Source organism: Lissotriton vulgaris, chromosome 7, assembly GCF_964263255.1.
Source record: "Lissotriton vulgaris chromosome 7, aLisVul1.2, whole genome shotgun sequence".
Lineage (NCBI taxonomy): Eukaryota > Metazoa > Chordata > Amphibia > Caudata > Salamandridae > Lissotriton > Lissotriton vulgaris.
The window spans coordinates 910,696,276-910,716,372 of NC_141695.1; positions in this window are offsets into that span (position 1 = coordinate 910,696,276).

Below are 20,097 nucleotides of genomic sequence, written 5' to 3' on the forward strand. Positions count from 1 at the left end.
TGATGGGCGTTGAAGCGCTTTTCTGGCGAGTAGCACGCCACTCCGGAACCCATAAAGGGTTAGTGTTGAAAATTAGTATAGTATAAATATGAAGTAATTTGAGTAGTAGATATGTTATTCAGTTATTTGGGCAGTATATTAGTATAGTTGAATATGGAATATGGAATTTGAGAAGTGAAACATTTTAGTCTGTTAATTTTTATTGAAAAAGAATAGTGGAGGGATAAAAGAGTGAAGGATTTTTTTTTAAAGTCTTAGCAGTAGGAAGAAGCTTTTAGATGAGTAAAAAGGAGTTTTGGAGGGAAGGAGTCAGAGGGGAGAGTTTGTAAAAAGAGGTGTCAGATGATGCAAGGAGGGGTAGAGCAGGAGAGAGTCTAGAAAAGGTTATTTTGGCGATCATAGGAGTGGTGTGGGGTTTGGGATAAATGAGAGAGTGGATGTAGAGGATATGTTGATAGATCTATAGGATGAGAGATAGGGTATTGCATTAGAAGGAGTAGTAGAAAGAAGTTTGAGAGGAGTCAGAAGGTTGGGGTAGAAGATATATTGAGTGAGGTATAGGCTGCGAAATAGGCTAGTGCATTGGAAATGCTAAATTAGAAGAAGAGATAAGTATATAGATCCATAAGTACATTAAAAGTATATAGATACATAAAAAAGTAAGTATATTTAGATTAAATATATTGATAGAGGCACAGGATGAAAGATAGGGTAGTGCATTGGATATGCTTTTTCAGGAGAAAAGTAACAGACACACAGATCCAAGTACATGGAAGGTACATAGATGTACAATGGAAGTATGTACATGTAGACCAAAAATGATTTTTATTTATTAATGATGATTATTATTATTATTATTATTTTTTCTTCTCTTAACATAATTGTTTTACATGTTTTATAAAGTAATACACAAAGATAGGTACATATCTATAGTGAAAACAAATGCTTATATACAGAGGGATATGCTGTAAATTTCGATTTCCGTATGGTGCTTATGTGGGGAAGAGCCAGATCTTGAGTAGTTTTATGAAGACAAGGTGGTTGTCGGTGGATCTTATGTTGGGGGGTAAAGAGTTCCATAATTTGGCTGCTTGAACAGAGAAGGATGTGCCACCCATTGTTTTTTTCTTGTATGGTGGGATTTTGAGGCGAGATGCTCCTTTAGAGCGCAGGTTCCTTTGTTGAATGTGTTTGGTGATTTTATTCCTGATGAAGAGTGATCCTATTCCATGTATTGCTTTGTGGGTAATACAAAGCAGCTTGAACGTGGATCTTCTGACAACCGGTTACCAATGCAGGGCTTTCAAGGCAGGGGAGATGTGGTCTTGTGGTTTGATATGCAAGAGAAGTCTGGCAGCCGAGTTCTGAATCCATTGTAGTCTTTTCATGGTCGCTAAAGGTGATCCGTGGTAGAGGCTATTGGCGTAATTGAGTTTGGATAGAACAAGGGAGATGGTAGCTTGGACCTTGTGTGGAAATCCCAAATGAGGGAAAATTCGTCTCAGCGTTTTTATAGTAGCAAAGCTTGATCTTGCTAGTTTATTTACTTGGACATTCATCGACAGCTTGGAGTCCATGGTCATTCCGACGTTTCTTACTTCCTTCGATACTTTAGGCAGTGATCCCAGTTCATCAGGCCATGCGGCAAGTGGGTTGTAATTTTTCCAATCGCCACACGTGAGTATTTCAGTTTTTGAAGCATTCAATTTGAGATGGCTCCAAGTCATCCACTGATCCACGGCTCTGAGACAGCTGAAAATTGGTGATTTTCCAATGTCTTTGGGGCATTCCAGTTGAAGGAGTATTTGCGTGTCATCTGCATAGTTGTAGCACGTGAGGTGAAATTTATTGATCAGTACTGGTAAAGACTTCATGTAGATGGCGAAAAGCATGGGCAAGATGATAGAACCTTGAGGGACCCCTGCTTTTGTGGAGTACGGTTTGGACGAGAAAGGTGGGGTGTGGATGACATTAGTTCTGTTTCGAAGGTAGGACGTGATCCAGTCTAGAGCAGTTCCCTCTATGCCGGCTTCATAAAGTCTTTGTTTCAGAGTGTCATGGTCAACCGTGTCAAAGGCAGCTGAGAGGTCCAAGAGGAGTAGCGCAGCAACCCCGTTGTGGTCAACTGTATTCTTTAGGTCCTCCCAGATGGCAAGGAGGGAAGATTCAGTGCCTCTTACCGGACGGAATCCTGTTTGGAAATCTGAAAGTATGTCATTTTCTTCAATGAATTGTGACATCTGGGCGAACGCTGCTCTTTCTATCATTTTGCCCAGGATAGGTCCATTTGTAATGGGTCTGTAGTTGTCGGGGTTCAGCGGGTCCAAGTTTGTTTTCTTCAGTAAAGGGCGTATGTATGACTTTTTGAGTTCTTCTGGAAATATTCCAGTAGTTAAGGAATCGTTGATGATTCTTCTTACTAGAATGGCAGCAGAGGTTGTTAAAAGAATTGTCTTGAAAGTTTGTGGCGGACAGGGGTCAGAAGGGCTGCCGGCAGGCCTGCTTGCTTTGACCAGGTCCATAAATTTATTGTGTAAGATGTGTTGGAAGGAACGGAGAGGCTTGATTAGAGCATTCTTGGATAGTTGTTTTGTACAAGGGTTGGTGCTGGTGCTTTGTTTCTGTTGTAAGTACGAGTCCAGCGTGTCTGCTTTGTCCTTGTAATGATTTGCCAGTTTGTCTGTGAAATCTTGAGTAACAGGATGAGTTCCTTCTAGGCAATTTGGTTTTCGAAATTCATTGAGTATTTTATAGAATTCTTTATTTGCACATTTAGCGTTTTGAATTCTGTCTGAATAGTACTTTTTCTTAGCTTTTTTGATAGCCGACTTATATAATCTGTTAATTTTTTGTAGGCGAAGTTTGTCTTGTTTGGCATTTGTTTTGAGCCAGGTACGTTGCAGCTTTCTAATTTGTTGTTTTATGTTTTTTATTTCTATGTTTCTCCAAGGCGCTTTTTTCCTTTTGTTCTGTTGTGTGGTTTTAAGGGGTATCAGGATGTCAAAAGCTTCATGTAGCCACTCATATAGATTCTGAACAGAATTTATGGTTTCCAGATTTATACTGGTTTTTAGTTGTGTTTCCAAGTGTTCAAAATTGAGTTTGTTCCACGGCCGATAGGTGGATGGATGTAAGGTAGTTTTAGTTGAGTCGTTTAGTGTTGTTTTATGTTGGAAAGCAAGCAAGTGGTGGTCTGACCATGTGACTGGAGTTATCGTTTGAAAGGTAACTAGTTCAGTATTAGCAAAAATGACATCTAGGATATGTCCAGCGATGTGTGTCGGATTGGGGACAATCTGATGTAGGTTCAATGCGTCTAGGCCAGTGATTATTGTTTTTGGATGGGTCATATTGGTTTTATCAAACCAAATGTTAAGGTCACCCAGAATGCACAGGTTGGAGTGTATTGTTATCAGATTTGAAACTGTGTTGAGAAGTGCGTCTGGGAATGTTGCCTTGCTAGGTGGAGGTCTGTAAAGGAGCAGGAAATTACAGGTGGAAGACGGTGTAGGATTGCATCTTGCTAGAAGAGCCTCACAATTCTTTATGGAGATGTTGTCAACTTTAGTGATATGTATTGTTTGCCTGAATACAACAGCTAGACCACCTCCTTTTTTGGCTATACAATTTTTGGTGATTATTTGACAGCCTAGAGGAATGGCTTCATGCAGGACTGGAGCCATATCCTCTCCCAACCATGATTCGGTTATGAATAGTATGTCTGGTTTTGCATCGGTGAGCAGGTCGTAGATGTGATGCTTGTTTTTAGAGAGGGATCGAGCATTTATTAGTAGACAGTATAGATAGTGGCCTTTGGTGATAGTGGGACTTTGTTTTGTAGAAGAGTGATCAGTATTGTGTGGGTGTTTAGCAGGTGTGTTTTTAGTGCTGGTATTAGCTGTATTAGGATAGCAATCGTGTAGCTGTTCTGTATCGTGTTCCTCATCCAGCATGCTAAGAAGGCATTTTGATGGGTCTGCATGTGTATGTGTTGGAGATGGTGTTTGAGAATGAGTTGGAGTGCTCTGTTGCTTTTGTGGTATAACATTGTTGTGCGGTAGACTTGAGGAAGCAAAGTTGTGAGGTGTGGCATGTTGCTTATATTTTTTGCGTATGTTGAAGGCGGAAGGTGTATGAGTCAGGGGAGGTGGTGCAGCATGTGGGTCATGTCGTAATGTTTTAAATTGTCCAATGGATGAGAGGCGGTTAGAAGAGAGGTGCTGCATTGCTGTATCTGTGTTAGGTGTGGTGGAAGAGTGAAAGCTTGGCATTGGAGTTTGTTCCTTTGTGTGCTTTGAAAGGTGGGTATATGTATGTATTTTGTGATGGTAAGTATTATGAGATGTTGCGCTCTGAAGAACCTGTTGAGCTGGTGTGTGTGATATGTTTTGCTTTTGAGGTGTGGTGAAAAGGGGTGCTGATGCATATGTTTCATGCACCTGATTTGGTCGTGTAGTATTGTTTGTGAGAGGAGGGTGTGACGTAGAGGGGGTGGTGATGTGTTTATTTGTAAAGTGTATGTTGTGTGTAGGAGGGAATGAAGGAGAGGTGAGAGTGTTTATCTTAGACTGGTTTGTTTCAAGAGTTACAAAGTGTGGTGGTGTGCAGTGTGTGTGTTGTGTGTTAGTATTATTATGGTAGAAAGGAGAGGAGGGTGTTTGTTGGACAACTGATGGAAGAATCATTATATATTTGTTAGTGATAAAAGGTGGACTGTTAGGTGTAATTACAGCAGGGAGAGTGTGTCTGAGTGGGATGTGGTTATTTATGGTGTTAATTTGCGTTGTGTTAGTGATGAGTGTATTGGTTAGTGGTAGAGGATAGAGTTGTGTACTGTTTGTGGGTAATGGTGGATATGTGTGGTAGTTGGGATAGTAGGGTGTGTAGATGTGGTTTGGTTGGGTTTGTAGTGCAGGCTGGTACATCAATCTGTGCATAGTGTTGTGCGTGGTGTATATTTGGTGTGAGTGTATTGCTCTGTTTGTGGTTGTTGATGGTGTGGGCTGGGTATTGTTAAATGAGAAAAAGGGCAGCATTTCTGGCCCTAGTCCCGACCAGTCTCGAACAGGCTCAAACAGGCAACTGCCCTTGCCCTCTTTGCCATTAGCCTCGACGCCCGGGCTGAAACACCCTAAGCCTGGCCTTTTTTGTAGCCCCAGTAATCAGGTGACCCCTTCAGCCAATGGGAACCCTAATCCTAACACTATCCAATCACAACACTAGCCCTATAGGAGACCAGAACCTTGCAGCCAATCTTAGCCGTAGTCCAAGCACCCAATCAGTTCAAAAACCCTGATCTCTACGTCCAATAAAGGCCACAGCCCTACCAGTAGTCCCAACCCAAGTCAAAGCAGCCAATGGTACCATTTCCAATAGAAAGCCTTACCCTACTCTTAGTCCGACAGCTGGTCCAACAACCAATCACACCAGAGGCTCTAATCACTACTTCCAATTAAAGCTCTAACCCTAGCCCATGTCCCACCCTACTCCCAACAACCAATAACATAGGAAGCCCTAGTCCCTACTTCCAATAGAAATCTTAACCCTAGCCCTAGTCCCAACCCTGCAATGATTGAATCACAGACCGAGAATCCAATCAGAACCCTCAAATACCCAACCAATGAGGACATTAACCCTAACCCAATAGAAACACCAGATACAACCACCAATCAGTGTACACGTGTGCCAACCACTAGCACACCATATAAGGTCCCAGCAACCTCATACAAGGTTTGCTGGCCAGGGAGTTGGAAGCTGCTTGCTCCTGTTCAGAATCTCCTAGGAGACAGACAGGCTCAATCCACAACTTTGGACTTCAGCAGGTAAAGGCTTCACTAACTCGAAATCTAACAATACTGTTTGAATAAAGCTTTTACTCCCCCTGCTGGCCAAAAAACGAATTGCACAGGCCCCAGTAAATACAGTTTCAATAGCTCACAGAAGCACCCTCTGATGTAGAAAATCCCTGTTGCTGGGGGCGGGGGGGGGGGAGGGGGGAGGCAGGAGGGCTGGCCTCACTGGTTGTGAACACAAAATGGAGGCTGGGGGTGCACTGTTTGAGCACACAGGCTTAAGCACAGAGCAAAGGAGAAATTTGGAGGGAAAACAGATTTGTCACCAAGGAATGAGAGGGACAAACTACAGAGGTTGGACTGCAAATCCCACAATTCAACACACTAAATGAAGGCAATCATGGGCAGGGAAAACCTAACATATAAAACACAACACAGGTGATAAAATATGCAATTACAGGCAGGCTAAAACTACAATTTTTAACTGTAACAACCACAGGCATAGACAGTAAACACAGAAAGTGAAAATCGTTTTTTAAACAACTTTTTGTCTAGGGAAGAGACAGCACTAGTCTGTCTCCTTACCACTTCCTGGACTCTGCTCACTGCAATCTGGGCCACATGTAGGCTGCAACTCACAAGATGGAGGAGAATGATTTGGGGTGCACCCAGCAAGGCCTTAGGGGCCTGGGCAGGTGTGAGAGGAGGGCTCAGACTTGCCTGGTAGCTGAATAGCCAATGGTCTGCTGGCCTGGGGGTGGGGTCTGGGCAGCTGCTTGCTCCTGTTCAGAATCTCCTAGGAGACAGACAGGCTCAATCCACAACTTTGGACTTCAGCAGTACAAGAATATCGACTCCAAAATATTGATTGTAAAAAATATAGACTGTCAAAATATCAAATTTTTTAAATGTCTTAAAATTCATTTAAAAGTAATATAACAATAAATATAATTATTTTAAACAGACTTAAAATATTTAAATAAATGTAAAATTATTAAATATTTAATATAACTTTAAAATACAATTATTAACAAAACATTTACAATATTTTTACAGTAGGATAGCGAGAGGGTTACATTTAATATAACCACTCCAGTGAGTGCAACAGTAGGGAAAACATTGGATAGCGTAGAGGTAAAAACTACTATTCCAACTCCAAAGAGCGCAACAGTAGGGAAAACGTTGGATAGCGAAGGGTAAAAATTACTATTCCCACTCCAAAGAGTGCAACAGTAGGGAAAGCGTTGGATAGCGTAGGGGTAAAAATTACTATTCCCACTCCAGTGAGTGCAACAGTAGGAAAACGTTAGATACTGTAGGCGTAAAAATTACTATTCCCACTCCAGTGAGTGCAACAGTAGGGAAAGCATTGGATAGTGGGAGGGTAAAAATTACTATTCCCACTCCCAAGAGCGCAACAGTAGGGAAAGCGTTGGATAGTGTAGGGGTAAAAATGACTATTCCTACTCCAGAGAGTGCAACAGTAGGGAAAGCATTGGATAGTGGGAGGGTAAAAATTACTATTCCCACTCCAGAGAGTGCAACAGTAGGGAAAGCGTTGGATAGCGTAGGAGTAAAAATTACTATTCCCACTCCAGAGGGTGCAACAGTAGGGAAAACGTTGAATAGCATAGGGTAAAAATGACTATTCCCACTCCAGTGAGTACCAAAGTAGGGAAAGGGTTGGATAGCTTAGGGGTAAAAATTACAATTCCAACTCCAGAGAGTGCAACAGTAGGGAAAGCATTGGATAGTGGGAGGGTAAAAATTACTATTCCCACTCCAGAGAGCGCAACAGTAGGGAAAGTGTTGGATGGCGTAGGGGTAAAAATTACTATTCCCAATCCAGAGAGTGCAACAGTAGGGAAAGCGTTGGATAGAGTAGGGGTGAAAATTACTATTCCCACTCCAGAGAGTGCAATAGTAGGGAATGTGTTGGATAGTGGGATACTAAAAATTACTATTCCCACTCCAGAGAGTGCAAAAGTAGGGAAAGCGTTGGATAGCGTAGGGGTAAAAATTACTATTCCCACTCCAGAGAGTGCAACAGTAGGGAAACCGTTGGATAGCGTAGGGGTAAAAATTACTATTCCCACTCCAGTGACTGCAACAGTAGGGAAAGGGTTGGATAGCGTAGGGGTAAAAATTACTATTCCCACTCCAGTGAGTGCAACAGTAGGGAAAGCGTTGTATAGCGTAGGTGTAAAAATTACCATTCCCACTCCAGTGAGTGCAACAGTAGGGAAAGCGTTGGATAGCGTAGGGGTAAAAATTACTATTCCCACTCCAGTGAGTGCAACAGTAGGGAAAGCGTTGTATAGCGTAGGTGTAAAAATTACCATTCCCACTCCAGTGAGTGCAACAGTAGGGAAAGCGTTGGATAGCGTAGGGGTAAAAATTACTATTCCCACTCCAGTGAGTGCAACAGTTGGGAAAATGTTGGATAGCGTAGGGGTAAAAATTACTATTCCAACTACAGAGAGTGCAACAGTAGGGAAAGCGTTGGATAGTGGGAGGGTAAAAATTACTATTCCCACTCCAGAGAGTGCAACAGTAGGGAAAGCGTTGGATAGCATAGAAATTAAAATTACTATTCCCACTCCAGTGAGTGCAACAGTAGGGAAAGCGTTGTATAGCGTAGGTGTAAAAATTACCATTCCCACTCCAGTGAGTGCAACAGTAGGGAAAGCGTTGGATAGCGAAGGGGTAAAAATTACTATTCCCACTCCAGTGAGTGCAACAGTTGGGAAAATGTTGGATAGCGTAGGGGTAAAAATTACTATTCCAACTACAGAGAGTGCAACAGTAGGGAAAGCGTTGGATAGTGGGAGGGTAAAAATTACTATTCCCGCCCCAGAGAGTGCAACAGTAGGGAAAGCGTTGGATAGTGGGAGGGTAAAATTTACTATTCCCACTCCAGAGAGTGCAACAGTAGGGAAAGCGTTGGATAGCATAGAAATTAAAATTACTATTCCCACTCCAGTGAGTGCAACAGTATTGAAAGCGTTGGATAGCGTAGGGGTAAAAATTACGATTTTCACTCCAGAGAGTGCAACAGTAGAGCAAGCGTCGGATAGCGTTGAAGTAAAAATTACTATTCCCACTCGAGAGAGTGCAGCAGTAGGGTAAGCGTTGGATAGTGTAGGGGAAAAAATTACTATTCCCACTCCAGTGAGTGCAACAGTAGGGAAAGCGTTGGATAGCGTAGGGGTAAAAATTACTATTCCCACTCCAGTGAGAGCAACAGTAGGGAAAACATTGGATAGCGTAGGGTTAAAATTACTATTCCCACTCCATTGAGTGCAACAGTAGTGCAAGTAAAGACTTCATATATATTTGAAAATAATTTTAATATTAATACCAATTACAAATTAATTAAAATTAATTCCCAATTTAAAATATTATAAGAATTATTCAAATTAAAACAATAAAATTAATTTAATTACAAAAAATAATTACCTATTAATACAAAATATTTACTAATAACAATTAATTATTAAAACATTTATAAATAATTAACAATTAATTCAAAATAAATACCAATTTATATATTAATACATTTAATTAATTACAATTAAATGACTTCCCACCCAATTCCCCTATAAACCCACAACCCACTACAAAAATTATACACATAAAATTTACATATTTATCAATTAATCAATGAATACAAAATAATTACCAATTAAAAATAAATAATTACCAATTACAAATTAAATTACAAATAAATCTAAATAAAAACCTATACAAAAAAAGTATTACATTATTTATAATTAAATTACTTCCCACCCTATTCCCCTATTAACCCACAACCCACTCCAGAAAATAATTGAATAAAATTAACATAATTATCAATTAAAAAAAATTACCAATTATATTTTAATCAGTTGCCAATTAAACAATAATAAACAATTATATGTAAATAAATACAAATAAATTAATATATATTTTAATTATAATTAAATTACTTCACACCCTATTCCCCTATAAACCCACAACCCGCTCCAGAAAATAAGTAAATAAAATTCACATAATTATCAATTAATCAATTAATAAAAATTAATTACCAATTATAATTTAATTAATTTCCAATCAATAATTAATTAACAATTAATTGTACATTGAGGTTCCGTAGATTCTGAACCCGTTCAATGAAAGTCGTCGGATATAGACGATTTTGGTATCAGCAGACCGCAAATCACGAGTGCGGTATGTACGAGTGCTTTCGTCATAACCGATCAATGAGAACACTATGTATTCGTGGATTTCGTTTGAACCTTCGGGTTCCATTTTGTGTACGGCAGCCATTTTGTGTGGTTGCCCTCACATAGGCCGATGACTACGGCCGAACGAGTCTTTGGGACACGTACACCTTAGTTGACTCCTGAGTAACCTGAACGAACTGACTCCCTTGCCCGAGGCTGACCTCGTTGAGCCAGTTCTTTGTTAAGCAGCTGGTCAGATAGAGATCAAAGAGCAGGACATTGCTGAGTTTATGGTACATGCACACACCCTTCTATCTTGCTTCTCATCTGCTTCTGTTCCTTCTTTTATGGCTTAATTATTGATTTGGGTTGAGGTCTTTACGATGGGTCCATCCGGCCTGTTCGAACAGGAATGTTGGATTTTGCCTTGTCATTTCTGGTGGGCTGGACAACGGAAAGTGGGATTGTCGTCATGTGATGTGTTTGAAATGTCACCCTACGATTGGTCAGTTTGTATGTAATTGATGCTAGTCAGGAATGTGATTTTTAGCATAAAAGACGATGCTCCGCTCTATGAATTTGTGCAGTCTCTAGCGAACCACCCGTGTTGTGCTTCGTAGACCTCTGTTCCTGGTTGCAGCCAATAAATTTGGCCTTTGACGTCATCAAGAAGTGTCCTGTGTCTCTGTTTGCCAAGACAGGGGAATCCGAAGACATTGGGCGTTATTCCTGGCGCCGCTGGGTTCTCAAACCCGGTTCTTCAGTTGGCGCCCAACGTAGGGCGACTTCAGTGGTACCGGTCCAAGCCTGAAGATCGTGAGGAGCTTCGTGTGAAAATTCTGGAGGAAGGCCTGCCACTTCATCGACCCCTGTATGTCGTCGTGGTCCGAAAGTCTTTGCTGCGAGGATCCCCGCTTTCCGATTGCTACGAAGGACTGCTGCCCTGACTGTCGCCCTGTCTTGGAGCCGTTACATGATTTGCAGAGCGAGACGATAGACGGGTCTTCTGGTGACGCCATCGACATTTCAGTTAAGTATGAGTGGAGCGTCCCCAGTCCTTAGTTTTGTTTTGGTATCCCTTCGGGATCGCTTTGATTTGGTACCTGCAGGTCCCAAAGCCGAGGGACTCGTGTATTCACGAGACTATCGTTTTGAGATTTCCCTTGAAGTTTGAACCTAGACTAGTGAGCGAAGACGCCTGGTCTTAGCAGATTTGGAAAGATATTTGTTTGTGGTTGTACTAGGGATTCCCGAATGGAGGATTCGTGTCCGGTTCCTCCTATTGGAACTCCGACCTATGAGCTCTACGTAAAACATGGAGTGGGCCCTATTCAGCATAATGAAGTATGGATCAAATATACCAGGAAAGACTGTGTCCTACAGTGGCCCCGTTATGGTAGCTTTGAAACTGAGATTTTAGACAATCTTGAAGTTAAACTGTTCAAGAAGAAAGCCCGGCCGGCGATGTTTGACTCTTTCTGCTTATGACGAAAGGAAGCCAAACAGAAAGAAATTAAGGTAGCGAAGCGAAATAAACGAGAACAAGGTATGTCAATGGTGCAAGCTGCTATACAGTTTAGGGATAACGAAGAAGAACAAGAAAGCGAACAGATGCTTAGGCAACGTAAATTAGCGGTAGACAACTGATATCCAGCTTTGCCACCTCAACAGCAAGAAGAAAAGAAAGATCTTGAAAAAGATCCTTTAATGTCGCATCTATTGAGTTCTCAACCTCCTTATGTGCAGAGTGCTACGGCACCTCCATAAGTTGTAGTTGCGCAACCTCCGGTTGCTTTGCCACCTGCGATTCCTCAACAGCCGACTCCTTTTCCGCTGGCTTCTATTCCTTTGGTGCAGCCTTCTCAAGGGCCGCCAACTTTGCTACCTCCTTTGTCGGCTACTCCTACGCCTGTCTTGTTTACTCCTCCTGTTACTGTTCCGACTTTGGTTTCCTCTCATTCTGCTCCGTCTCCTGTTCTTTTGTCAACTTCTCCTTCTGCTCGACAGAGAATGACCGAAGCTGTTGCTGGTCTCTTTTGTCCTCTTTTTGGTTCGTTTTGTATGTCTCCTGTTGTAGAGCGTAAGCAATTGCGTAGTCAGTTGCCTGGTCCTGATGAACGGACAGTGTTAGATCACTTAGCGCATAAATGGGTTACGTATCCTTCGCTTTATGATCTTGAGGGTGTTATGGATGTTTTCCATCAATGGGAAGCACCGAAACAAAGATATGTCTTTGATATGATGTGTTCTTTCCTTCACGAACAATGGGAAGATGGTGAAGTAGGACAGACTCCGCCTGAGTTGTACCGTATACGTTCTGAGTTTGCGAAAGGGACTATTGTGGGTCTTGGGGTTAAGAAAGCAGTTGCGACGTTGTTGTCGTTTAGGAATGAATCTCCTTCTCAGTGACTGTTTGAGCCTGATTCTTCAGTTAGGAGAAAGGCGTGTCAATATCCGATGTGTGAGGTTCCCCCAGTTTGGAGACCTGGTGATGCAGCTGCTCATCCACCTGTTCTTCCACACTTTCAGCGAGTTTGGGTACATGTTCCATGGAAACGTGCTGAAGTCTTAGCCCTAAAGCAGACTTTGCCTGATCCACGTAAAAATCCAGCAGGATACTATAAGGAGTTATCTCAAACTGCAGATTCATGTATTATGAATTTAGCCGACATAGATATGTTGTTTGGGAATGTTGTTCCACAGCCTATATGGGGAAAGATTTGTCACACGGATCATGCGCAGGAATTACGTGATACATGTAATAATCTTAGAGCTGCAGATGATAGACAAGTAGGTAGTGCTAAACCCGAGGATGTGATTGCTGAACTCACTGGTAGGATTATTGATTATATGAAGACTTTGATGCCTGCTATGCGTGTCAATTGGGACAAGTTGTCTGCGTGCAAGCAGAAGAAAGACGAGACTGTGTCCGACTTTTTCACTAGGTTCGAAGAGACATTTGTCGACCTCAGTGGTCAGGACATGACTACAGAAGGTGGTCAACGGTTGTTCGTTGACAAGTTTGTTCATAATTTACTTCCATAATTGTACACTAAGTTGAAGGATTCTGAGAGTGCTTGGGCTGTTTCTTCGTCAGCGCAGATTTTAGCTACTGCCCAGTACTATGAGAATAGAAATAAGGATGAGATAGAGAAAGCGAATAGGAAGACTAAGGAATTGAAGACTAAAGTTCTTCTACAGCAAGCTTATCCGCCTCGTAATAATCAGCGCGATTATCAGCAACCTCAGCAATATCTGAGGAACTCGCAAAGGTTTGAGTCTTCTCAACAGCGTTTTCCCGTAGGTCCTAATCAGTGTGCATATTGTAAAGAAGAGGGCCATTTCAAGAGTAGTTGTCCGGTTCTGTTACAGCGCACGAATGGTGTTTCTGGTGTGAGAGGTCGAGGTGTTCAACAAGCTCCTAGAGGTAGAGGGCGTGGTGTGTTTCCTCAGAATGAGCGTCCCTTGCCTCCACAGAACTCTATGAATAGCTTTGATCAGCAGAATGGTGTGTCTGGTAGGACGGCACAGTACTATGCGGACGATTACTATGTCGAAGGTGAGAATGTGGATGGTAATGATTGCTAGGACAGCCTTAGACAAAGAGAGGGAGTTGTTTCAGTTCCAGTAGATCAGAGTGGACCTTATGTTGAAGTGATTACATCAGGTGTGTCAGAGCCTTTTCTGTTGGATACTGGTGCTGCGAAGAGTTCTATTATGCACTCTAAACTCCCTGGCACACCTTTGTCTGGTTTAATGAATGTTTCAGTAGGTTTTTCTGGCGCCCCGGTTACGAATCCGATTTCTAGTCCGTTGTCTATTTCTGTTGGACCATGTGAATTCGAAGCACCCCTCTTTCTGACGACAGTTTGTGATGAGAACCTGTTGGGATTGGATTTGTTGAAGAGATTGTATGCAACGCTTTATTGTTCTCCTTCAGGAGTACATCTTACGTTGGGTAAAAGAGTGATCTCTCCGATGTATTTGTCTAAAGATCGACTTCCACCTGAATTGTCTTCTCTCCCTGATTCTCTTTCGGCTACTGGTCCAAACGATGTGGGTCTCCTAGAGATTCCACCATATGTTGTGACGTTGAAAGTGAATGCAAGATTGCAACGCATTCCGCAATATCGCATTTCCAGTGATGGTGAAAGAGCACTTTTGGCGATCATCTATGATCTGATTGAGAAAGGTGTGATTGAGGAAACGAGAGGTAATGTGTGCAATAGTCCTGTTCTGCCTGTTCTGAAAAGAATTGATTCTTCACAGCCTCCTGTATATAGGTTCTTGATCGATCTTCGCGAGGTGAATAAGATTGTAGGTCCGCAATTTCCTGTTGTGCCTGATATCACCGCTTTACTGACTTTGATCCCGGCAACAGCCACGTGGTTTTCGGTGATTGACTTGAAGAATGCTTTCTTCAGCATCCCGATTGCCGTGGAAAGTAGAGATATCTTTGGCTTCTCTTTAGGAGGACGAAGTTTCCGGTTAAAGCGTGCTCCTCAAGGCTATTGTGAGAGTCCATTGATCTATAGTCAAGCTTAGAAGACGCAACTTGATTTGCTGGTTTTACCTGATGGTGCTGCTTTTATTGAGTATGTCGACGATCTGTTAGTTGCTGCTGACAATGAAGAGATTTGTAGAGAGGCTACTTTGTCGTTGTTACGTCATTTGTCTGATTTCAATCATAAGGTTTCTCTTTCGAAGTTACAATATTGTCGACAAGAAGTTACCTACTTAGGTCACCTCTTATCGAAGGAGGGAAGGAAACTGACCCCAGAAAGAATTCAAGCGATTGCGAGAATGAGTGTGCCTACGACACAGAGAGAAGTACGTGCTTTCCTAGGTACTACGTCGTACTGTAGACAGTGGATCCCTAATTTTTCTTTGCTTGCGAAACCTTTGATAGCTCTTACTGTTAAGGATACTCCAAATCCTATTCCTTGGACTGACGAATGTCAGAAGAACTTTTCAGAATTACGTGATGCGTTGTGTTCGGCTCCTGTGTTGGGTACCCCCGACTACAGAAAGCCTTTCACATTGTATGTCCATGAGAGAGAGGGATGTTCATTGTCAGTTTTGACTCAACAGTTTGGCGATAAGCAGCGTCCATGTGCTTATTTTTCGTCGACTTTGGATCCGGTAGCTAGAGCGTTGCCGAGTTGCTTGAGAGCTACAGCGGCAGCGGCTGTTTCGATTAGACAGTCTGCTGGTCTAGTGATGGACAATGCACTGATTGTGATGGTTCCACATGCAGTGGATACCTTATTGAATCGTACCAAGACACAGCACTTAACAAGTGCTCGGTTGTCAGGTTACGAATTGACCTTGTTAGCGAGTCACGTACATATATGGCTGAGATACCCACCACCCCCTCTCAACACAATCCCCAAGAATGGGAATACGGAAACAGTGCTGAACTTTTGGAAGGCGGGAGGGAGTTACCCTCCCGGCCGTATTTATTAAAATATGAAACAAAATTAAAACATTAAAATAACAGTTTCATATCATGTACAATTTCATTTCCACATTACGATGTTTTGGCTGACCTTAACACATTTCTAATACAAAGGTTCTCCTAGCCGATACTAACATCCTACAAATGCATTTTCAAATTGAAATTGTACATCCTAACGTTAAGGGCCAACGGCAAGGTCGTAACCGGTGTCAGATCCCTAAACCAGAACTCCCCCCTCACTTGTGAGGGGCGGCCGCACAGAGGACTGCACCTCATGTGCACATACCAATTTCCCTTGTCTTGACGGGGGCCCCAATTAACTCGACGCCATCTTAATGGTCGTCCGAGGACTCGTGTGAGGTGTCTAGAAGGTAGCGTAGACCCCCCTCCCCACCCCACACAACTTACCACATATGCCGTCGCAGATGTCCTGGCCCCGGGAAATTCCCAGGAGGGGCCCGTAGCCCCTCCTATCCAGGGAGGGGCCTTGACCGCCTTCCCTTTCCTTTCGGCGTCCCATCCTTAGAAGGGACCGCCTCCCCGTTGAGGGGCCAATGGCCACCTCCCCCCGGGCGCTCCCATCCGTAATGGGTGACGCCCCCCCCTAGGGATCTTCCAATTACTGCTCACCGATCATGACCTTACCGCCCGACCAAATAATAAATACGACAAACTAATTACTAAAGAGGCTAATTACTAAAGAGGAGAAAGACAATAATACATTCACAGTATGAACTGTCTAAAACATCACTGATCAACTCTGGAGCTACTACTTTTATTCAATAAAGCATACTGTAAAGAATTATCCACTTTATTGCATTCTGAATCACAACTTTATTCAGAACAACCTGTAAGAAAAAATTAATTACCACGTCAAATGACTTTATTTCAAAAACAACTTGCTGTCCTCAGGGGCTGGTGGGTGGGTCAAAATTGGCTCTTCGTTCCGTCTCGAGCTCACGTGCAGCGGGGAGGTGCAGCTTCAGAGCACAGGAACAAGAGGATGCTTCCTTGGCTTGTCGCTCCTTTTATCCTTCTTCGGGCGGGCGTAAACCCGCCTCCACCCGCCTCCGGGGGCGTGGCTGGCGGCTTCAGTGTCTAGGACACCCCACTCTTGGGCGGGAAAAAGCGCGCCCCGGCTATGTCGCTTTGGGCATACCAGCCGAGACTCGCCTCCCGCCCAAGATGGCTTCCCGGGGGGGTCGGGGCACTCCACCATACGTTCGGGGGGACCGAGTGGTCGCCCCTTTCCATATGGCTGAGATACCCGCCACCCCCACTCAACACAATCCCCAAGAATGGGAATACGGAAACAGTGCTGAACTTTTGGAAGGCGGGAGGGAGTTACCCTCCCGGCCGTATTTATTAAAATATGAAACAAAATTAAAACATTAAAATAACAGTTTCATATCATGTACAATTTCATTTCCACATTACGATGTTTTGGCTGACCTTAACACATTTCTAATACAAAGGTTCTCCTAGCCGATACTAACATCCTACAAATGCATTTTCAAATTGAAATTGTACATCCTAACGTTAAGGGCCAACGGCAAGGTCGTAACCGGTGTCAGATCTCTAAACCAGAACTCCCCCCTCACTTGTGAGGGGCGGCCGCACAGAGGACTGCACCTCATGTGCACATACCAATTTCCCTTGTCTTGACGGGGGCCCCAATTAACTCGACGCCATCTTAATGGTCGTCCGAGGACTCGTGTGAGGTGTCTAGAAGGTAGCGTAGACCCCCCTCCCCACCCCACACAACTTACCACATATGCCGTCGCAGATGTCCTGGCCCCGGGAAATTCCCAGGAGGGGCCCGTAGCCCCTCCTATCCAGGGAGGGGCCTTGACCGCCTTCCCTTTCCTTTCGGCGTCCCATCCTTAGAAGGGACCGCCTCCCCGTTGAGGGGCCAATGGCCACCTCCCCCTGGGCGCTCCCATCCGTAATGGGTGACGCCCCCCCCTAGGGATCTTCCAATTACTGCTCACCGATCATGACCTTACCGCCCGACCAAATAATAAATACGACAAACTAATTACTAAAGAGGCTAATTACTAAAGAGGAGAAAGACAATAAGACATTCACAGTATGAACTGTCTAAAACATCACTGATCAACTCTGGAGCTACTACTTTTATTCAATAAAGCATACTGTAAAGAATTATCCACTTTATTGCATTCTGAATCACAACTTTATTCAGAACAACCTGTAAGAAAAAATTAATTACCACGTCAAATGACTTTATTTCAAAAACAACTTGCTGTCCTCAGGGGCTGGTGGGTGGGTCAAAATTGGCTCTTCGTTCCGTCTCGAGCTCACGTGCAGCAGGGAGGTGCAGCTTCAGAGCACAGGAACAAGAGGATGCTTCCTTGGCTTGTCGCTCCTTTTATCCTTCTTCGGGCGGGCGTAAACCCGCCTCCACCCGCCTCCGGGGGCGTGGCTGGCGGCTTCAGTGTCTAGGACAACCCACTCTTGGGCGGGAAAAAGCGCGCCCCGGCTATGTCGCTTTGGGCATACCAGCCGAGACTCGCCTCCCGCCCAAGATGGCTTCCCGGGGGGGTCGGGGCACTCCACCATACGTTCGGGGGGACCGAGTGGTCGCCCCTTTCCATATGGCTGAGATACCCGCCACCCCCTCTCAACACAATCCCCAAGAATGGGAATACGGAAACAGTGCTGAACTTTTGGAAGGCGGGAGGGAGTTACCCTCCCGGCCGTATTTATTAAAATATGAAACAAAATTAAAACATTAAAATAACAGTTTCATATCATGTACAATTTCATTTCCACATTACGATGTTTTGGCTGACCTTAACACATTTCTAATACAAAGGTTCTCCTAGCCGATACTAACATCCTACAAATGCATTTTCAAATTGAAATTGTACATCCTAACGTTAAGGGCCAACGGCAAGGTCGTAACCGGTGTCAGATCCCTAAACCAGAACTCCCCCCTCACTTGTGAGGGGCGGCCGCACAGAGGACTGCACCTCATGTGCACATACCAATTTCCCTTGTCTTGACGGGGGCCCCAATTAACTCGACGCCATCTTAATGGTCGTCCGAGGACTTGTGTGAGGTGTCTAGAAGGTAGCGTAGACCCCCCTCCCCACCCCACACAACTTACCACATCTGCCGTCGCAGATGTCCTGGCCCCGGGAAATTCCCAGGAGGGGCCCGTAGCCCCTCCTATCCAGGGAGGGGCCTTGACCGCCTTCCCTTTCCTTTCGGCGTCCCATCCTTAGAAGGGACCGCCTCCCCGTTGAGGGGCCAATGGCCACCTCCCCCCGGGCGCTCCTATCCGTAATGGGTGACGCCCCCCCCTAGCGATCTTCCAATTACTGCTCACCGATCATGACCTTACCGCCACAGGCCGGATAGTTGACCGGCTATCCGGACCCCCTACAAAACTCCTACCTAAAGGTCATGCTGTAAACTCTTTAACCAGGCTACGAGGTCTCCTATGAGTAAAGAATTCCCCACCCGGGACAAATGGACCCCATCTTCTAGATACATATGGTCCCCCCTGATACATCCATGAGGAATCGAATGCAATGTACTTGTACGGAACAGTCTACCAAGCTTGTTATTTACTTTCTTCACAGAATGATTTACAGCAGCCACCGAAATAGCCCCCCGCCACACTTTCCGTGGAATCATATGGGACCATGCAATCGTGCACCCTGGAACCCTTCTCGCCAACCAACTTACTGTGGATAGTATCGCCTCGAGAAGTAGTCGTCTACCAGTGGTCACCAAATCATTGCCCCCAAGATGCACTATGATTATAGCTGGCGGTGACCTTGTCCGCCCTAACAAACCCTCCATAAAAGTTTGAAACTGGTCAATACAGAGCCCGCCCCTTCCGTAGAAGGTCACCCTGTACCCGTATTCCCCAGCCATGTGAATCATGTCACCTGCTTTGAATACGTCCGCGGCACGCCTCACGTATGAGTGGCCCACGACCCACACCACTTTTTCCTCAGCCGGTGATCTTTGACCGCTGGTTCCCAGGTGTCGGGTCGACTGCACAGTCCGCCCCGCCTCGTAAGCTTGCGAAACTGTAAACCAAACAAAAACAAGAAGCGTGAGTACATGATATCAGCTTCACAACATGTGCAACCGCACATACCTTTTGTAACAATTCGAGGACCAACGCCCCAACTGTTTTACTTTTTCCACACTCAGACCCCTGGCTGTAGCCTCTGTAGCAGCCCCTATCCGGAAGGAATGGGTCCCAAACTCGCCCGGGTTCAAGCCCGCGGCCGAAATTGCCATAGCAAGCACCCGCTGGAACTGAAACCTCGTCAGTGGGGTGGCATCAGCGTGTCTCAGCAAGGTCCCCCCCCATGATGCCGTCCTCTGCGCCAAATACTCCTCAACGCATGCAACAGGGCACATGGGAGATCCGGGAATCCGCTGGACTACTACACTGTCCCCGATCGCACCCTGATCGGTCTTGGACCTGGCAAACAAGACAATCAATGTCTCCCCCTTAACTTGAATGTGCTCTCGGCACAGTCCACCCCCCGTATCCTGCTTGTTCTTCGCCACCAGTTCGCTTACCCGCATAGCCCCATGGAATGCTAATGCAAAAGCGGCCCGGAATAACACTGTTTCTGAATGAGATGAACATGTC